General features: G+C 42.1%; 1 pseudogene; it reads right to left on the reverse strand.

Moving 5' to 3' along the window:
• Nucleotides 1-88: 88 nt before the first annotated feature.
• On the reverse strand, nucleotides 89-22384 carry LOC110526921 (annotated as a pseudogene).
• Nucleotides 22385-22681: the final 297 nt, after the last annotated feature.

Genomic DNA, 22681 nt, shown 5'->3' on the forward strand with positions numbered 1-22681 from the left:
TTTCAAAACCGAGTGAAATTGTGTCTGGATACATCTATATGATAGTAAAAAAAATGGAACGACTCCTTTAACATGTGTGTCTCTCGCTCTAGCTGAATCCATTATTCCAGTCCATGACTTTGTTGTATTCGCTGATCTTGTGTTTTATGTGGGACAGTTTGCACTTCAGGTACTCGCAACGCTCCCTATTCTCCGGGAATGTGGGGTCCTGACAACAGGGACGGGAGAACAAGAGAATGAGTGACATTCTTACTTTTGTGAACTGCCTCCAACTCTCCATTTTGCTGTCTGCCACACACCATCACACGCACAAACACCCTCCTAAGACATCAGTAGAAAAAAGTCCCATATCATGTCTTGCAGTTTCATGTGTTAAAAGCTGCATTTGATCTTTCATCTAGCAAATTTCCTAGTCTGTGATGTTTGTGTGTGTGTAGATGGGACAGAGATTTTGCTTAAAACAAACAGGAAGTCTGAGGAATGAGTGGAGAGAAGAAGAGCTTTTACCTGCTATCAGTCTGTCGCACATCATTGGTTTGGCTGAAAGGGAAACTATGTGAAACTCCCATCCTACGCAAACAGGTTCTACAGTACAACTTCTAATGGGGATCTTCCACAAACATATTCTATAACAAAAACTATTTTAACAGATCATTATTGAAGCTCTGGAGTGTGTCCAGATCCTATACATATTTCTCAAATCCAGCAGATTTAAAAACCCTTACCACGTTCTTCCTCTGGTACTCCAGTGCTATGGTATTCATGCATTCCTTCTCTAGAAAGATAGAAAACATATTTTAACTTTGAACAAGTCATTGCTAAAACGCACTATGATGGGCATTAGGCTATGTTACGGTCGCTTTGTGTTTGTTAATATGATCGGTGTGTGTGTGTGTGTGAATTTGAAATGTGTGTGTGTGTGTGTGTGTGCGTGCACATGTGAGAGGTGTGTGCATGTGACAGGCGTGTGTGTGACATGCTTGTGTGTGTGTCTCTCTCTTTGTCTCAGTACCAGTTGGCTGGAGGGCCGAGGAGGCAGGTTCTTGTCGAACCTCTTGGCCATGGCCTGGACCTCAGCGTGCAGCTTCTTGTACTCAGAATACTGGTCTTTGAACACAGCCTTGTACTGGTCCCTCTCCTCCTCCGTACGGATGGTCGGGTACTCTGTTGACACAGGAAATAGGAAGTAAAGGTCATCAATAACAATGGGTGCATCTCAATAGTCTCAAATGGCTTCTTTGTCCCTTATACACTCATCTGCACATTTATGTAGTAGGGATGCTTTTATGTAGAAACGTATTTCTACCTCCTGGGCAGAGAGAGAGAGAAAGAAAAACAACAGGACTTTGGCTGTGACCCTGGTGGACTGGAGTTCTGCACCGTATAACCATAGATAGATAGTAGTTTAGTGAGAAGCAGACGGTCACAGTCAGCTACCCTTTAGTACTAAAGATCCATACATTTATTCATGCAGGGAAGTTCCATTGATACCGAAGTATATTTTTCCAAAGGAGCCCTTCACAAAATTGCAGAAAATGCAAAGTACATCATAAGGAACCAGAGATACAAATGACAACAAACAAATGCAGGAGCATGATATATAAAAAAACATGTACATCAGTCTGAGAACAGGTGGTTAGTACTCACACCACATAGTCTGCGATGACCACCGGTTTGGGGATGTGTCCTGCAGGGATGTGTCCTCATCATCTCTGGCTCCATCATCAGAGGGACGGCTGGAGAGGCAACGTGGCTGTCCAACACCTCTGGGATCATCTGGAGGGTGGGGAGAGAGGTCTGCTCTGAGGCCCTGGATTTGCCCAGCCAGCTGTGGAAGGATGGGGAAGGGAGGTATGGTTACTGTGTTGTCAGCAGGGTTGGGGTCCATTCCATTTAATTCAGAAAGTAAACCAAATCATTCCAATTCTCATTGAAAAGCTTCAAAGAGAGTTGGAATTTTAGAGTACATCCTGAGTTGACTGGAAATGGAATTGACCCTAACCTTCGTTTTCATTATGCATGATCAGTTTAATGGAATGAAGAGTGACATTTGCCCTTGGGGATTATAATATTTTCTACTACTGTACTAAGTGACTTCACCTCAGATATTGTCAGGGAAGATCTACTGGTTTTCATCTTAGAACAAAGAAGACACATGGGAAAGGGTGAGGCAAAGTATGTCATATAACACAAGAATTGTGTGTCCCATCCCGCCCTCACCTCTTGTGCCAGCCCATCCCACCTCAGCCCTACCTTGTGGCGCCACAGCTTCAGACACGCTGGCGCCCACAAAATAGATCAAGATGTTAACAAACAGAAAGATAATGGCGGCGGTCTGGCCGGGCTCTGAGCGGCAAAACGCCCCGTTAACACCATTATTGAAGACGGGGTAGTTAGACTACCCCTGCTGCCTTGTAGAGCACCCCCAAGGTCAGGTTAATCACACACTCGGTCAGGGGCCCCTAGGACAAGTCTAGGACTATCCAGGCCAGCCCGGCCACCACTAGAACGAAGGGGGACTTAGGTCCAGTGTAGCTAACCGATCCACTGCCCCCGAAGGCTGCCACGCCACCCGCTAACCCCCGAACTTCAGTGACTGGGAGTAGCCAAACATGTTGAACCACTCATTGTCCTTGTGCACGTCCTTGTGCACGCATGCTCAGGCATAGACGGCAGCACCCAGTAAGAGTTCCACACAGCGCAGAATGCGCAGTAACCCCACCCAGGACTTCATATAGGCATAGCGCTGGTGGTATTCCTCTGCCCGCTCGCTGTAGGTCATGACCGAGCAGAAGGTGTGATCCGAGATGGTCTCGATGGCTTCGGCTCCTAGCAACATGGCGTCACGTTATTTTCTGGAGTTGTAGCTGCCACCAGAGCCTCTGTACGGGTCCAGGTAAGAGCCGGGGAGGGGAGGGGAGCAGCAGACACCTCTAGTGGTTCCTGATTTGAGGTAATCTTTTTCCATCACAGGCGGGGAGGGAGGCGGGGGCTTGCTGTTACCGCGGATACTATTGCCACGGAATAAGTTATTGACGAAGTGGGGAATGAATCGGTGGACAGGTTTGATGTCCATGGCCGTGGTGACGTTGTCCAGGAATTTTGAGGCGCCATCGCTAGGGGGGTAGAAGGCCCACAGCAGGCTGGTCCAGGAGGGTGCAGGGGTTCAGAGCTCACAGCCAGGTCTGCCCCCCTGAGGCCCCCAAGAGGTTGTGGAGGAGAGGGCAGGGGTTCCGATCTCACAGCCAGATCTGCCCCCTTGAGGCCCCCAAGAGATTGTGGAGGAGGAGGTGGGCTCTGGTCCCTCCATAAGGAGCCCACAGGGACCTGGTCGTAGTGAGGTTCTGCATCTTGGACCAGGTCGAAGCGGCCGGAAGAGTCACCTTCAGCAGACATGGGGACTCACTGGTCTCTGCCCTAGTACAGACAGACATACAAAGAGAGGCTGCTATTAGAACATGCTGGTATAAATATATTACCAAAAGATGAGCCATTAGGTTCACCCCACCAGCACTAGCAGCATGGAATGTGATACCCCATTTCAACTTGTAAGCCAGGCATGTAGAACTACAGCAATCTAACACCAATGACAATTGGTCCCTTTTCTTTGAGATAAGACCTTTTTCCTTGATGACAATATTAGCATGTATGTGTGTGTGTACAGTAGTTGCATGCAAACTACCTTGAATTATGTATGCTTGAATGCTTGAGATTCCTGGGTGTTGAACGTAGAAACCATGGCAAGAGAACAATAGGCCTACCAGATAAGCTGTTAACACACAGATCACACAAATAACCTCTAATTCACCCAAACCTCATGCGGAATTGAGATTCACTGATTTATTGTTGTTTCTGATCCATATACTCCCAGTCGATGTGCATGTAAATAAGGAATTCCCTCGACCACTCCCACAAATTGGGGGAAACAAACATTCTTTCCATTTATCCCCGTTGTAAAAGAGACAATTTCTTTGCGATTTTTTTGTTACACAGAAATAACAACAACATGCCGAAAAGTTGTTGTTCAATGTACATGTAACCAGGTCAAAAATCCTGACCTATGGATCGCAATGCTTCCATGTAGGAAAATAGAGCCTGCGAGAAAAGACATGTGGCATCAAGCTATTCAACGTGGGAGAGTGGGAAATGTAGGGACCCTGTGTCCAAATAGGCTTTGTGTGTAGAAAACATTTAATCACAGGTAAGACATTTAACTTGTTTACTATAGTCCATGTGTAACTCCATTCACCACTTGTAGCTGTATAGTCTATTTGTTTGTGTTGGTCTTGGTTAGCTTAATGTTCCGGTCGTTCGATAGTCAGCAGCCACGTGAAAAGGGGCATGAAAAGTGGCATGAGGGAAGCCCTACAATATTACATGTTTTTAGTGAGTAGTGAGAACGGTCTGGAGCAGGCAATGTTTAAAAGGAATCTTTAAACATGTTGTACTTTTCTTAAATGTAGTTTTGTAATTGACTAAAACAAGCAGACAATAAGGAAATTGAGTTTAAAAAGGGTCACATTTTTGCTGTGAGCCAATGGGGTAATCTAGGCAAGCACAGAACCGATCTACTACCGACTGGGACTATGAGCCTGATTGTATCAGGTTATCGTTCAGCATTGACAATTGTTAGTGAGTGGACTATCCTGGTGGTTAAATCAATAAAAATTAAACTTTCCTCCCAAAACTCATCTACTGTATAAAAAAAATCACTTTATTTTTACAAACTGTGCCTGATGTGGGAAAGATCTGTAAGTTTAGTGTTCTGTAAAAAACATCTGACATTATCTTCCTTTACCAAATGACCATAACATCTTTACAACATTTTGGCAAGAGACAACAGTAATTTTGCAGGAATAATAATTTTAACAAAACAACAAGAGTGGTGGAAATATAATACCTCTTTCACATGCAGTCACTGGGTCAGACTTAAATGGTCTTGCTGTTCAGCTTGAACATGTTTGGATGTCTTCTCTCACTGTCACTCAGGTTAGGTGTTTTGGTCTTTGATCATATTTTTTTTCTTAACATTATTTCTGTCTTATCTGGTTATCAACTCTTGAGTACACTAAAAACAAAATCCATGTATTTTCGTCTGATTGTTAAAATAATTCAAAAATAATTCTGGTATGCAGTCCACCATATGGCCACTTTGGACGAGAGGAGGTAGGCTAAGTTCGGTAACATTCGGGATAAACACACACGTCATTTCCATCCTGATAATCTATCTCCTGATCAATAACAGATATTGGCCCAACCTGTCTATCAAAATGAAACAATTTGACTTCTACGGATTGATGGTTGTTTCTGAGCCTGATTGTACCAGGTTGCAGTTTAACATCACTAAAAGTAGGCTATTTCCATCAGATGTATCATATTACACACATCCGCAGTAGCACATTTATTGACACATCTGGATCTATTCCTAAATGTGACAATTCAGTTGATGTTGTATTATGAAATGGTTTCAATCCACCTGTTTCTTTCTGCCAATTACCTTATCACCAACTTCTCTCTCCCTGTAGTCGTCTGACAGAAACCCACCTGGGAGGTCGAACTAGACTGGTGAGTTGGGTACGACTGGTGCTTTCTCAAAACTGGGATCGAAACTGATATCCGACACCTCCCTGGCCCCTAGGACTTCTAATTGCTACTTTTTACCGTTACTCTAATTTGCATTTCACTCATAAAATGTAGACTAGACTTGTTCCTCCAACTAGCTATTTCAGCTTATACAGTTTAGGCAAAAGCATCAACATCAGAAATATAAGCCATTTGCCACACACACAACCTCTGCACAAAATGAAATGCCCTTTTATATTGTTATACTTTTTGAAAATCATGTGGAATTATATTTATCTCTGATCAGTGTCAGTATTGTGGACTAGTCTGTTGTATAAAACAATTAAAAGGGGCAGTGCAGTCCAACATGTTCCTGTGTTTTATATATATTTCCACACTATGAGGATTGAATAATACTTTAAAATTGTGAAAATGAAATGCACCTTTAAGAGAAGAAAAGACAGCCTGAAATTTCAGGCTGGGGTTTTTGGACCTCCTATATAAGTTAATAGACCAATAGCCAATAGCAGGTTGTTTTCAGGTTACACATCCTTTCCATTAAGCGTCTCCAATAAGACCCCTCTCTCAGACCACTCTGACAGTCCTATTTATTTATTTTACCTTTATTTAACCAGGCAAGTCAGTTAAGAACAAATTCTTATTTTCAATGACAGCCTGGGAACAGTGGGTTAACTGCCTGTTCAGGGGCAGAACGACAGATTTGTACCTTGTCAGCTCGGGGGTTTGAACTCGCAACCTTCCGGTTACTAGTCCAAACACTCTAACCACTAGGCTACCCTGCCACCCCTAGCAAAATCCTTGCTTGCGAAATGGAGAAGAAGCTATTTTTTCTTTCTTTTTGACCATTTTAATTTAAAACAATCACAGTAAGGTACTTAATTGCTACCTATAAATTATTTGATATTGAGATGAAAATGGCTGCATTGGACCTTTAACTCATGCAAAGTCAATCTGGATCATGGATCATACACAGCCAGTGGAGTTCAGTATGGTATCATCGACTAAAGCTGAAGGCTGCAAGGAAACTTCAGTTGATAGGTCGACACCATGACAAATGGATGGAAAGTAGCATAGGCCTATGGCTTTACGGAAAACCTAACAATCACCAGTTGATCGTAAATACATTTATCTTCCTTATTATGTGGTTTCGCCATCATTCCTTGTACAGTATAAAGCTTTAGCCATACAAAACTACCACTGTCTACTGTTACAACCTGTGAGTATTTAATGGAAATACTTTAGCTGTATGAGGCCAAACATGACTGTGTATCACTATCAATGTTTACAATAAATTATGTATATATCAGAAGATTATACATCTTCAAAATAACATTTTAAACAAAAACACTTAACAAAAGGCAATAGATTAAGGGGGTGTGGACGTACAGTTGAAGTCGGAAGTTTACATACACCTTAGCCAAATACATTTAAACTCAGTTTTTTACAATTCCTGACATTTAATCCAAGAAACAATTCCCTGTTTTAGGTCAATTAGGATCACCACTTTATTTTAAGAATGTGAAATGTCAGAATAATAGTAGAGAGGGATTTATTTCAGCTTTTCTTTCTTTCATCACATTCCCAGTGGGTCAGAAGTTTACATACACTCAATTAGTATTTGGTAGCATTGCCTTTAAATTGTTTAACTTGGGTCAAATGTTTCGGGTAACCTTTCACAAGCTTCCCACAATAAATTGGGTGAATTTCAGCAAAGAAAAGGAAGAGAGAGACACAGGCGAGTCAAACATTTCCTAGTGTCTTCTTTGTCGTCGGATCGAGGTGCTTATCATACTCACTCCGGTTCTTCTAAGGTCTAGGCGTACCCTCTGCATGTCTGCCCAAGTGTCTGAGTGACTGGTGGAACAGGTGGGACCAATTCCTGGTGCCAATTGGTTGCAGCACCTGGAGTGGGTAATATTGGCGTTGAATCACCAGCCCCAGTTGGTGCCTGTAGAGCTGTCCATGGTGCTGACTCACCTTGGCCTCTCTAGGGTCTTGAGCTGACCAAGGTCCTGCTTCTTCGTTGAAGCTAGGGTTGCAAAGGGTCCAAACTTTCCGGTAAATTTCTATACATTTTCCTGAGATATTCCATGGGAAGTTAAGTCAGAGAATTTTGCTTAAATTCATCAAAAATGTTAGCTTATAACAGTGAACCTTTTTTGTGGGATACACATAAGGCAATGCTAGGTCTTGTGGCATAATTTGGTTAAACTATCCCCAATTCAATGGAATTGCAACCCTCTGCATGCACAGCGCATTCTTCCATCACATGTGCAGTGCACTCTTCCATCACATGTACAGCTGATTCTCAAGATCTTGCACACTAATGAGATGCTATTGAGCCCACACTACTACACTGCCTGAGCCAAGAACTACATGCTTTCTGGTGAGTTTTGATGACAATACTGGGTGGGGTGAATATATTTTATATGACAGACATAATATTTTGTTAACTAGTAAATAGTAGCCTACAGAAAAGTGTGTTTAACTTCTTTGGGGTAGGGGGCAGTATTTTCACGTCTGGATGAAAAGTGTGACAAGAGTAAATTGCCTGCTACTCAGGCCCAGATGCTATGATATGCATATTATTAGTTGATTTGGATAGAAAACACTCTGAAGTTTCTAAAACAGTTTGAACGATGTCTGTGAGTATAATAGAACTCATATGGCAGGCAAAAACTTGACAAGAAATTCCAACCAGGAAGTGGGAAATCTGAGGTTTGTAGGTTTTCAAGTCTTAGCCTATCCAATATACAGTGTCTATGGGGTCATATTGCACTTCCTAAGGCTTCCACTAGATGCCAACAGTCTTTAGAACCTTGTTTCAGGCTTCTACTGTGAAGTGGGAGAGAATGAGAGCTGATTGAGTCATGGGTCTGCCAGAAGGTCATGTGCTCAGTCAGGCGCACGCTCCGTTCCCTTTCATTTCTAAAGACAAAGGAATTCTCCGGTTGAAACATTTATTGAAGATTCATGATAAAAACATCCTAAAGATTGATTATAAACATAATTTGAAATGTTTCTACGAATTGTAATGGAACCTTTTTGACTTTGTCTGGACCTAGTGCCTGCGCATTTGGATTACTGTCCTAAATGCGCGAACAAAAAGGAAGTATTTTGACATAAAGATGAACTTTATCGAACAAATCAAACATTTATTGTGGAACTGGGATTCCTGGGAGTGCATTCTGATGAAGATCATCAAAGGTAAGTGAATATTTACAATGGTATTTCTGACTTTTGTTGACCCCATAACATGGTGGGTATGTGTATTGCTTGTTTTGGTCTCTGAGCGCTGTACTCAGATTATTCCATGGTGTGCTTTTTCCGTAAAGCTTTTTAAAAATCTGACACAGCGTTTGCATTAACTTCTTAAGGTATAGGGGGCAGCATTTTCACTTTTGGATAAATAGCATGCCCAATTTCAACTTCCTGCTACTCATGCCAAGAATATAAGGTATGCATATTATTAGTAGATTTGGATAGAAAACACTCAGTTTCTAAAACTGTTTGAATCATGTCTGTGAGTATAACAGAACTTAAGTAGCAGGCTAAACCCCAAGGACCGTTCAGAATTGATTTTTTTGAGGTCTCTGTCTGTTCAGTGTGTTCTCATTGAGAAACAATATTTCTTAGGCACTTGTTTTCAGTTCCTACCGCTTCCACTGGATGTCACCAGTCTTTGGAATTTGGTTAAGGTTATTCCTTTGTGCAATGAAGAAGTACGGCCATCGAGAAAATGGATAGCACTGTTGAGAGTTGCGCAAGACTTGAAAAGTAGCGTTAGTTTCCTCTCGTCCTCTATTGAAAACAGATAGACCAGTCTTCAATTTGATCGATTATTAACGTTTAAAAATACCTAAAGTTGTATTTCAAATGGTAGTTTGAAATGTTTTGGCAAAGTTTACAGGCAACTCTTAAAATATTTTGTAGTGACGTTGCACAATTTGGAAGCTGTTTTTTTTTCTGGATCAAACGCGCCAAATAAATTGACATTTTGGATATATATGGACGGAATTAAATTGAACAAAAGTACCAATTGCAATGTTTATGGGACATATTGGAGTGCCAACAAAATAAGTTGTATTTGCATTAACATTTATGATGAGTATTTCTGTAAATTGACGTAGCTCTCTACACTTTCACCGGATGTTTTGGTTTGGAGGCAAAACATAACTCGCCAATGTAAAAAAATATTTTTGGATATAAATATGAACTTTATCAAACAAAACATACATATATTGTGTAACAAAGTCCTATGAGTGCCATCTGATGAAGATCATCAAAAGTTAGTGATTAATTTGATCTCTATTTCTTATTTTTTTATGACTCCTCTCTTTGGCTGTAAAAATGGCTGTGTTTTTTGCGTCTAGGTGCAGACCTAGCATGGTATGCTTTTGTCGTAAAGCCTTTTTGAAATCAGACACTGTGGTTGGATTAACAACAAGTTTATCTTTAAAATGGTGTATAATACATGTATGTTTGAGGAATTTTAATTATGAGATTTCTGTTGTTTGAATTTGGTGCCCTGCACTTTCACTGGATGTTGGTCAGGTGGGACATTTGCGTCCAACATTCTCACAGAGCTTCCGCTTTCAATGTGCGGGTCTCTAACCCGGAAGCTTACAAGAAATCCCGCTATGCCCTGCGACGAACCATCAAACAGTCAAAGCGTCAATACAGGGCTAAGATTGAATCATACTACACCGGCTCCGATGCTCGTCGGATGTGGCAGGGCTTGCAAACTATTACAGACTACAAAGGGAAGCACAGCCGCGAGCTGCCCAGTGACACAAGCATAACAGACAACCTAAATCACTTCTATGCTCGTTTTGAGGCAAGCAACACTGAGGCATGCATGAGAGCATCAGCTGTTCCGGACGACTGTGTGATCCTGTTCTCTGTAGCCGACGCGAGTAAGACCTTAAAACAGATCAACATACACAAGGCTGCGGGGCCAGACGGATTACCAAGATGTGTGCTCCGGGCATGTGCTGACCAACTGGCAGGTGTCTTCACTAACATTTTCAACATGTCCCTGATTGAGTCTGTAATACCAACATGCTTCAAGCAAACCACCATAGTCCCTGTGGACTAAAAACACGAAGGCAACCTGCCTAAATGACTACCGACCTGTAGAACTCACGTCCGTAGCCATGAAGTGCTTTGAAAGGCTGGTAATGGCTCACATCAACACCATTATCCCAAAAACCCTAGACCCACTCCAATTTGCATACCGCCCAAACAGATCCACAGGTGATGCAATCTTTATTGCACTCCACACTGCCCTATCCCTCCTGGACAAAAGGAACAACTATGTGAAAATGCTATTCATTGACTACAGCTCAGTGTTCAACACCATAGTACCCTCAAAGCTCATCACTAAGCTAAGGAACCCGGGACTAAACACCTCCCTCTGCAACTGGATCCTGGACTTCCTGACGGGCTGCCCCCAGGTGGTGAGGGTAGTTAGCATAACATCTGCCACGCTGATCCTCAACACTGGAGCTCCCCAGGGGTGCGTGCTCAGTCCCCTCCTGTACTCCCTGTTCACCCACGACTGCATGGCCAGGCACGACTCCAACACCATCATTAAGTTTGCTGACGACACAACAGTGGCCTGATCACCGACAATGACGAGACAGCCTATAGGGAGGAGGTCAGAAACTTGGTGGTGCCAGAATAACAACCTATCCCTCAACGTAACTAAGACTAAGGAGATGATTGTGGACTACAGGAAAAGGTGCACCGAGCACGTCCCCATTCTCATCGACGGAGCTGTAGTGGAGCAGGTTGAGAGCTTCAAATTCCTTGGTGTCCACATCAACAACAAAGTACATCCACACCAAGACAGTCGTGAAGAGGGCACGACAAAGCCTATTCCCCCTCAGGAAACTAAACAGATTTGGCATTGTTCCTGAGATCCTCAAAAGGATCTTCTACAGCTGCAACATTGAGAGCATCCTGACCGGTTACATCACTGCCTGGTACGGCAATTGCTCGGCCTCCGACAGCAAGGCACTTCAGAGGGTAGCGCGTACGTACATCACTGGGGCAAAGATGCCTGCCATCCAAGACCTCTACACCAGGCTGTGTCAGAGGAATGCCCTGAAAATTGTCAAAGACCTCATCCACCCCAGTCATAGACTGTTCTCTCTACTATCGCATGGCAAGTGGTTCCGGAGTCCCAAGTCTAGGACAAAAAGGCTTCTCAACAGTTTTTAGCCCCAAGCCATAAGACTCCTGAACAGGTAACCAAGTGGTTACCTGGACAATTTGCAGTGTGTGCCCACCTCCAACCCCTCTTTTACGCTGCTGCTACTCTCTGTTTATCTAATATGCTTAGTCACTTTAACTATACATTCATGTACATACTACCTCAATTGGCCCGACCAACCAGTGCTCCCGCACATTGGCTAACCGGGCTATCTGCATTCTGTCCCACCACCCGCCAACCCCTCTTCTTACGCTACTGCTACTCTCTGTTCATCATACAGTGGGGCAAAAAAAGTATTTCGTCAGCCACCAATTGTGCAAGTTCTCCCACTTAAAAAGATGAGAGAGGCCTGTAATTTTCATCATAGGTACACTTCAACTATGACAGACAAAATGAGAAAAAATCCAGAAAATCACATTGTAGGATTTTTTATGAATTTATTTGCAAATTATGGTGGAAAATAAGTATTTGGTCACCTACAAACAAGCAAGATTTCCGGCTCTCACAGACCTGTAACTTCTTCTTTAAGAGGCTCCTCTGTCCTCCACTCGTTACCTGTAATGGCACCTGTTTGAACGTATTATCAGTATAAAAGACACCTGTCCACAACCTCAAACAGTCACACTCCAAACTCCACTATGGCCAAGACCAAAGAGCTGTCAAAGGACACCAGAAACAAAATTGTAGACCTGCACCAGGCTGGGAAGACTGAATCTGCAATAGGTAAGCAGCTTGGTTTGAAGAAATCAACTGTGGGAGCAATTATTAGGAAATGAAAGACATACAAGACCACTGATAATCTCCCTCGATCTGGGGCTCCATGCAAGATCTCACCCCGTGGGGTCAAAATGATCACAAGAACGGTGAGCAAAAATCCCAGAACCACATGGGGGGACCTAGTGAATGACCTGCAGGGAGCTGGGACCAAGGTAACAAAGCCTACCATCAGTAACACACTACGCTGCCAGGGACTCAAATCCTTCAGTGCCAGACGTGTCCCCCTGCTTAAGCCAGTACATGTCCAGGCCCGTCTGAAGTTTGTTAGAGAGCATTTGGATAATCAAGAAGAAGATTGGGAGAATGTCATATGGTCAGATCAAACCAAAATATAACTTTTTGGTAAAAACTCAACTCGTCGTGTTTGGAGGACAAAGAATGCTGAGTTGCATCCAAAGAACACCATACCTACTGTGAAGCATGGGGGTGGAAACATCATGCTTTGGGGCTGTTTTTCTGCAAAGGGACCAGGACAACTGATCAGTGTAAAGGAAAGAATGAATGGGGCCATGTATCGTGAGATTTTGAGTGAAAACCTCCTTCTATCAGCAAGGGCATTGAACATGAAAGTGGCTGGGTCTTTCAGCATGACAATGATCCCAAACACACCGCCCGGGCAACGAAGGAGTGGCTTCGTAAGAAACATTTCAAGGTCCTGCTGTGGCCTAGCCAGTCTCCAGATCTCAACCCCATAGAAAAATCTTTGGAGGGAGTTGAAAGTCCGTGTTGCCCAGCAACAGCCCCAAAACATCACTGCTCTAGAGGAGATCTGCATGGATGAATGGGCCAAAATACCAGCAACAGTGTATGAAAAACTTGTGAAGACTTACAGAAAACGTTTGACCTCTGTCATTGCCAACAAAGAGTATATAGCAAAGTATTAAGAAACTTTTGTTATTGACCAAATACTTATTTTCATCCATAATTATAATTAATTATATATCCTACAATGTGATTTTCTGGATATTTTTCTAATTTTGTCTGTCATAGTTAAAGTGTACCTATGATGAAAATTACAGGCCTCTCTCATCTTTTTAAGTGGGAGAACTTGCACAATTGGTGGCTGACTAAATACTTGTTTGCCCCACTGTATATGCATAGTCACTTTAACCATACCCACATGTACATACTACCTCAATAAGCCTGACTAACCGGTGTCTGTATATAGCCTTGCTACTGTTATTTTCAAATGTATTTTTACTGTTGTTTTATTTCTTTTACTTACCTACACACACACTTTTTTTCTCGCAGTATTGGTTAGAGCCTGTAAGTAAGCATTTGACTGCATTCGGCGCACGTGACAAATAAACTTTGATTTGATATGTGAAGAGTCATCAAGTTATTGCAGCAATCTACCTCACCAGTCAAAGTGAGAAGAGTAAGAGCACCACATTGAAGCTGCCCAACAACACCCTTTGGGGTGGTGTTGTCATCATGTTTGACAGTCTCCTGGAGTGGAAAGAGTCTCTCCAAGAAATGGCCATAACATTCTGCCGATATGGACAGCCCCATCAAGAGGATAATCCTGCATGATGTATTTTCGGAGAGTGGTAAGCAGCATGAAACTCCTGAAACCTATAGCAGTAGCCATTGCCCGGATTGAAGGAGACAATGCCATCCTGCCTGATGTTCAGAATCTGCTTACAGATGTAAGAGAAGAAATCCGTACTGCCCTGCCCACTTCACTGTTGCTCCAAGCAGAGGAAACTGCAGTTCTGAAATACATCAAAGTGTGAAGACTTCTGCCTGAAGCCCATACACGCCGCAGAGTACATGTAGGACACCAAGTATGCTGGCAAGAGCATCCTGTCTGGTGCAGAAATCAACAAGGTCTATGGTGTCCTCACTACCGTGTTTCGCCACTTTGGCCTGGATGAGGGCCAGGTTCTTGGCAGTCTGGCAAAGTACTCTTCCAAGCAAGGACTTTGGGATGGAGATGCAATAGGGCAGCCATGCCAACATATCTAATGAGCCACCTGTTGGAAGGGACTTTGGATCTGAGGCTCTTTCCCCTGTTGCCTCCATCATCATCATCCAAATCCCACCAACATCAGCCACCTCAGAGCACAACTCGTCCTTGTTTGGGAACACACACACCAAAGTACGCAACAGGCTGACCAATACAAGGGTTGAAAAATTGGCCAATTGGGCAAATTTGAGGCTTTTTGAGCCTGACAACGAGCCACCCTCAACATGGTTGGAAAGTGACATTGAAGATGAGGCCTCAGAGTTTGATGTTCTCAGTCTGATGTTCAAGAGGTGGACATTGAGGAGGTCCAGGGAGAAGAAGACATGGAGCCTGAGAGGAAGACAGCCAAAGCTTTAGTTTCTAGACTATCATTTTACAGATGTTGAAAACGTTTTCGGGAGATGCGATGGATCATTCAATATTCCCTTTATTTTGTTGTTCAGTGAAATCATCCCATGTGAAGAGTCAACTCATTTAATTAAAGTTCAATTTGTAAACAAACCAAAAAAATTCAATTGGAACTATTTAATAATTTGCAATTATGTCTACTTATGATAAGGTAAAAGGTTTATGTTTCTGTGTCCATATGATATGGTAAATACCTGTATATCCAATGCAAAAAACATCTACATTTAAATGGTATTCATAGTAATTTATTTCCGTTAATTCCCACGGAGTTTCCACCTCTAAATATTTGTGTGTGTGTGTGTGAGAGGGAGGGAGGGAGGGAGGGAGAATGTGTGTGCTGTGCTCAAGTGTTAAACTTCAAGAACATTGATAGGAGGGAGTAAGCCTACTTAAACATTGGGAGCATTAATAGCTGTATGTTAAGGAGACTTTTGTGTTGTTTATGGTGAACATTTTAATAAGCATTCTGATGTAGACAATTTTGTGTTTTCTGACCCTTACAATCAATTCATAGTATGTCTAACTCAATGCACTGCTTTTTAATTTGAAAAATCTCTCTTTGTGGGCAAATATGAGCAATTTTATTTTTAATCTAATGTCATTAACTCAAATGTATTTTAATCGTTTGACAACCCTAATATATTTATATACAAATCCCTGATTGGTGGATAGGATCGTCTAGATCATGTATTCCCAAACCCCCAGGGGTACGCACAATGCCGTCGGGGGTTCGCCAAATAAAAATGTGATCACATTTTTATCACATTTTCAGCAAAAACAATTCTCACCTGAGTAGCCTTGTTTCACTGCCAAATATTAAATGAAATACAAATACAGGTAGCCTAGTCAAATAATTAACATCCAATCACATTAACCGTTACTCTCTCGTGGGAATTCCACTAACTGTCTGTATGTATCCAAACATAGCTTCTGCTGATTCCGTTTGCTTGAAAATTGATAAATGGTTAAAAAAAAGTAAGGCCCTCGTCCATAGAGAGACATGCCAGCTCTACTGGTAGTACTTCTACTACCAGCAGTACTACATCTGCACCTGTCAACGACACAAGTTGTTCTGCTTCCACGATCACATCCAATGCTAGCATCAGTAATTCAACATTTGTTGTTATCCCAGCTAGCATGGACACTGACAGTTGTGAGTCTGATGGGCCTGGCACAGCTCCTGGTATATGTCCGTTACGTTTATGGGGTGTCAATTAAGGAAGACATCCTCTTCTGCAAACCACTGGAAACCAGGACAACAGGAGATTATATTTTTAAGGTACTGGACAGCTTTTTGACATCAAATGGACTTTGGTGGTCAAGATGTACTGAAGGCGCAAAAGCCATGACTAGGAGACATAGTGGAGTGGTAACACACGTGCAGGCATATCCCTTTCATGCCCTGCCTCCAGTCCACTTACCAATATCTGAACAAGAGAGCCTCTTTCTGAATTTAATCAGAAGCCACTGCCAGATTTCTGGATTGGGCTGCGCTCGGAGTATCCGGCCTTGGCAAATCACGCTGTTAAGACACTGATGTGCTTTGCAACCACGTACCTATGTGAGAGTGGATTCTCGGCCCTCACTAGCATGAAAACTAAATACAGGCACAGACTGTGTGTGGAAAATGATTTAAGCCTGAGACTCTCTCCAGTACAACTCAACATTGCAGAGTTAAGTGCATCTTTTCGAGCACACCCTTGTCATTAACCTGTGGTGAGTTATTCACAAATTTCAATGAACAAATAAGGTTTTATATGTAAGATGGTTAAATAAAGAGCAAAATGATTGATTATTCTAATATTATTATTTGTACCCTGGTCCTATAAGAGCTTTTTGTCACTTCCCACGAGCCGGGCTGTGACAAAAACTCACACTCATTCTTATGTTTAATAAATGTATGTATCGGCTTACAATGATGGAAAGAAAGAACATTTGACAGTGCACTGAACCTGGTGTTAGAGGTACGCAGTCGGAGGTTGAATGTTTGAAGGGGTACGGGACTATAGAAAGTTTGGGAACCACTAGTCTAGACTGTAGAGCGTACCACGCTTACCTCTTTTTAAAGTAGAAGGATACATACGTAAATAAAAGATGACTGGTCATTGGTCAGAATAATCAGATCAGATTGTGATGTCATGCTGTGGGCCAGAAACTCCAACCCACCTGAACAGGCTGAAACTCCAGGGGTAAAAAAAATACAATAAAACTCTTACACTAAAAGGGCATAATAATTTTCACAATTTCACGGTGTTATTTCAACCTCATAGTGTGGAAATATGTATTTAAAAAATTTTTAAAATCTAGTTTTTGACTGCACTGTCTCGACTTCCGCTGAAGTCGGCCCTTCTCCTTGTTCGGGTGGTGTTCGGCGGTCGACGTCACCGGCTTTCTAGTCACTACCGATCCATTTTTCTGTTTCGTTCTGTTTTGTCTGATTACATACACACCTGTTTTACATTCCCTCATTACATTCCCTATTTAACCATCTGACATGCATTTCTGTTCTGTCCGTGATTGTTCATGTCGTAGTGGTTGTGTTTGTGTTAGAGTTGTGTTGTATGGTCCTATTTGGAATTTTGCTTTATTCTTTGAGTAAACTCAGTTGGATTACTCTATACCTGAGTCCTGCGCCTGACTCCACTTTCACACTGCACCCAATCGCTGACAGTCCCTTTAACTAATTTGGCCAATGCATCTTCACAACCAGATAAATATCTGAATTCATCTCTGTTTTAAATTAAATTACACAAGTGATATAAGGCTGGTTTCGCTCATTGGTTTTATTGGACAAGAAGTACGAGATGGACAAGAAATACTGTAGAACTATTTATTATATATATTGTAGCTATCAGAGAGGTACAGTATGGTCAGTATCTTTGTAACTATCATAATTCAGCATTTAGCTAGTTTAATTAAATCTACCCCCACCTTTTTTGAAAATTCTGTTAAAAATCGCGCAACTTTTCAGCGTCCTGCTACTCATGCCAGGAATATAGTATATGCATATGATTAGTATGTGTGGATAGAAAACACTCTGAAGTTTATAAAACTGGTTAAATCACGGCTGTGACTATAACAGAGCGTGTGTTTCATTGAAAAACGCAAGAAAAACTGCTCTCTGAAAGCAAAAAATAATTTCCATAAGTCACTTCCACCAGTTGTTAAAGGAGAACAGAATTTAATGGAAATTTGCCTGCACTTCATACAAATTCCGCACGATGGCGCCATTGTACTAATTTTCAATCGAATTAATTGTTGGAAAATCCATCTGTCTGACCCCAAGTTTTCCAGTCTTCACCCGGATGCAGTTCAAGGAGAGATCAGATTGCATTGTTTTTGAAGTGAGGACCTATTGAAGAGACATCGCCCTGTAATCGTTTTGATAGATTATAAACGTTTACTAATACCTAAAGTTGGATTACAAAAGGATTTCGAAGTGTTTTGTGAAAGTTTATCGTCGACTTTTTTAATTTTAAAAAATTACGCAGCGTTTAAAAACGATGAATTTTTCTGAATGACACTACTTCTATACAAAGCTATTTTGGGTATATATGGACCGATTTAAACGAAAAAAAGACCCAATAGTGATGTTTATGGGGCATATAGGAGTGCCAAGAAAGAAGCTCGTCTAAGGTAATGAATGTTTTATATTTTATTTCTGCGTTTTGGGTAGCGCCGTCTATCGCAAAATCTGTTGTTTACGTGTCGAGCTGGCATTTTGGGGGGTGCATGCTATCAGATAATAGCTTCTGATGCTTTCGCCGAAAAGCATTTTAAAAATCTGACTTGCTGGCTAGGTTCACAACGAGTGTAGCTTTAATTTAATACCCTGCTTGTGAATTTTGATCAAGGTTTGAGTTTTAACGAGTACATTTAGCATTTAGCGTAGCGCATTTGCATTTCCAGGTGCCTACTTGGGACATGTGCGTCTCAAGTAGATTCAAGAAGTTAACTAACATATCACATCAAATATGACAATGTGTAATTGTCATGCTGGACATTCTGGTTGGCATGTGCAATCATAGTCAGAGAGCACCACGGTTTTAGCACAGTTTCTAAACCCAGAGGCTCAACATTGCAAGGCTTCTGGGAATGCTTGTGAAATAGACCAAGCAGACCAGGCCGGGGACTGGGTTTGAGAAGTCAATGAGAGACATGAAAAAATCTTTGATAGTTGTTCATTTTAGCTAAATCTAAAGGCACAATCTAGATTTGAGTCAATGTAATAAGTATAATGAAACTAAATATACATGCAACATGCAACAATTTCAATGATTTTACTGAGTTACAGTTCATATAAGGAAATCAGTCAATTGAAATATATTCATTAGGCCCTAATCTATGGATTTCACATGACTGGGCAGGGGCATATTCATGGGTGGGCCTGGGACGGCATAGGCCCACCCACTGGGGAGCCAGATCCAGCCAATCAGAATGAGTTGTTTCCCACAAAGGGGCTTTATTTCAGACAGCAATACTCCTCAGGTTCATCACCTGTTCGGCTGGCTGGTCTCAGATGATCCTGTAGGTAAAGAAGCCGGACGTGGAGGTTCTAGGCTGGCGTGGTTTCAGATGGTCTGCAGTTGTGAGGCCAGTTGGACATACTGCCAAATTCTCTAAAACAACATTAAAGGTGGCTTATGGTAGAGAAATGAACATTAAATTATCTGGCAACAACTCTGGTGGACATTCCTGCAGTCAGCATGCCAGTTGTGCGCTCCCTCAAAATCTGTGGCATTGTGTTGTGTGGCAAAACTGCACATTTAAGAGTGGCCTTTTAATATCTCCAGCACAAGGTGCACCTGTATAATGATCACGATGTTTAGTCGTCTTATTGAGATGCCACACCTGTCAGGTGGATGGATTATCTTGGAAAAGGAGAAATGCTCACTAACAGGGATATAAACACAGTTGTGCACACAATTTGAGAGAAATGTTTTTTGTGAGTATTGACAATTTCTAGGATTTTTATTTCTGCTCATGAAACATGGGACCAACACTTAACGTGTTGCGTGTATATTTTTGTTCAGTATAGTTGGACATGTTATTACACCAACCTTGTGAAAGTGACAAAATTACACATTTTCATTTGAGTCAAAAACAACTTTAAATTGAAGGAGTGCCTTTGATTTGATGGCCTGCACATGCACAGTTCGGGGTGAGACGACCTTGAGACCCGATGATGTGTTTCTGCGCATGAGCTTAGCTAGCCAATGCCACCATGATATTGCCTACAAGTGTGATCAAGGATTTATTTTGGAGAAGCAGTTTCTGCCTATCTTCATACTGTACTGTCTTTGGTTTTAGCATATTCTATCGTTAGCATGTGAATGGTAGACTAAATATGGATATCTCTGGTGTTTTAGATTTCAAATTCCAGACAACACACAATACAAATCTTCCAATCAAAATAAGAGCAATTACTTGTGCACAAACTAAATGCGTGTTAAACTTTGGCTATTTAAAACACCAATTGTGTATGTGAAGTACAGCAGTCCTAATGCTGATTTATTCTAAAGTGTACTTCAGTGTTTTGTCTACTTCTTTTTGGAATTTGGTTGGTGGAGCACATCCAACTTGTAGGTGCATACACCGCCACCTACTGTACTGGAGTGTGAGGCCAGTCACAGCCTAACTAAATTAAATTCTCTTCATTAGTAATGTTACTCTAAGAAAGTTAAATATAGCCCAGACACCACCACCTACACTAGCTAAAAACACACCACCCCATTCCACTACTTTGACCCTATCTGTTTCTGCACCATGCCAACGGCCTGGGAGGACGGGACACCACCCCTCAACACCCTGTAACTCTTTTGAAGTCAAATCTCGTATACCCAAATACATCTCTGCAGCTGCCACCACAACATTTACTGTGATTTACCTTCCATTTCTGCAGTACAGTTGATAACCATTGCTCTGAACGCTAAGAAGCCAACCTTACTGAAGCATAAATCACTCGCTGGCCTATCCTTCTGTGCTGGCACAAATCTACTACTCACCCTGGAATCCTTTCATTATTTCGTGTTTTGTCATATTGGATTGTGTGATTTGTAGTTCAGTGTTTCATAGCTTGATTTATCAGTCTCCAATGCACACAAAAAACGCAGAGGCAGACATATTTGTAATATACTGTAAATAAATACATTGAGTAATCAGTGTCATCAACATTGCAACATACATTTGATATTTATTTTGTTTTACAATTCTACACAGAGCAACATAACAGTAAACAACTCCACATTCGATTATCATAAAATTACATTGGTGGGGTGAGGCACATTAAAATATATTAGCTCAGGAAATATTGAAAGCTTAAAGAGGTTCAGTTAAACTTCATACATTCTGTGATTGTTTTATAATGTATCAAATTGTTACTGCTTTAGAATTTCAATAGAAAGTGACTAAGGTTACACAGAGGCTGATACATTCATGTAAAAGCAGGCTTAAAGAAAGAGCAGCAGAGCTGTTCAAGAACAGTTAGATGCTATTGCAGTCTGCACAGCAGAAAAAAAGCCTGGTTTGGTCACTGTATGCCTCCCAAATGGCATCCTATTTCCTAAAAGCCCAAATTTAGTGCACTTAATATGGAATAGGGTGCCACTTGGGACGCATACAAGATGAGCAGATCATTCACTTATAGGGCCCTCTATTCCACCCCCCTCGTCAACTCCCTTTCTCTCTTTGGGGTGCTGACCCAGAGATAGGCTTCTGTCTCAGCCTCTTGGACCAAGGAGAGCTGAATGTCTGTAGAGTCTGATGATTCTGGTGATGCCCCATGATGACACTTGTCCTCTACTGCACTCTACTGGACAAGGTTGGAACTGCAGCTGCCTGTGTACGCATGGTTGGTCTTGTTTCAATGTTTATTCACCACGTGCCCATGGCACAACAGGTATAGTGTGTCAGTATAGTGAAATTCTTTCATTGAGAGCTCTTTCCAACAATGTAGTGATAATAACAAATCTACAAATTGTGAACAATGGACATCAGCATAATGGAGTAATACATCTCATCAATAATCATTTTAGCAGCAGAGTAGGTTGACTGAGTGGGTGGATGGGCAGAGTCAGTGTGGATAGTCTGTGGGAGAGGGAGAGCAGTAGTTGTTAGCCATTTAACAGTCATATGGCCAGGGGATAGAAGCTGTTTAGAAGTATATTTGTCTGAGCCATGATGCACTGGTAGCGCCTGCCGGACAGGAGCATGGAGAACAGTCCAAGTCTGGGGTGGCTGGAGTCTTTGGCAATTTTTCGGGCCTTTCTCAGACATGTATGCACGTCTTGGATGGCTGGGAGCTCACCCCCAGTGATGAGCTGAGCCGTCTGCACCACCGTCTGTAGGGCCTTCCGGTCATGGGCCTTGCAGTTGCTATACCAGATGGTGATAGTACAGCTGTAAAAGTGCCTGAGTATCTGAGGGGCCATGCAACATCGTTTCAGCCTGTTGAGGGAGAATAGGCATTGCTGTGCCTTCTTCACGACTGTTCTGGTGTGAGAAGACCATGTTAAGTCTTCAGTGATGTGGACACCGAGGAACTTGAAGCTCTTTATCCCCCCCCCCCCCCGTTTCTGTAGTCACGATCAGCTTCTTGTTCTTGCTGACGTGAAGGGAGAGGTTGTTGTCCTGGTACCACACTGCTACTTCTCTGACTTCCTCCCTGTAGGCTGTCTCATCGCCGTTGGTGATTAGGCCTACCAACCTTGATGTTGGAGTCATGCGTG

The sequence above is a fragment of the Oncorhynchus mykiss genome, chromosome 6 (genome assembly GCF_013265735.2).
Source record: "Oncorhynchus mykiss isolate Arlee chromosome 6, USDA_OmykA_1.1, whole genome shotgun sequence".
Lineage (NCBI taxonomy): Eukaryota > Metazoa > Chordata > Actinopteri > Salmoniformes > Salmonidae > Oncorhynchus > Oncorhynchus mykiss.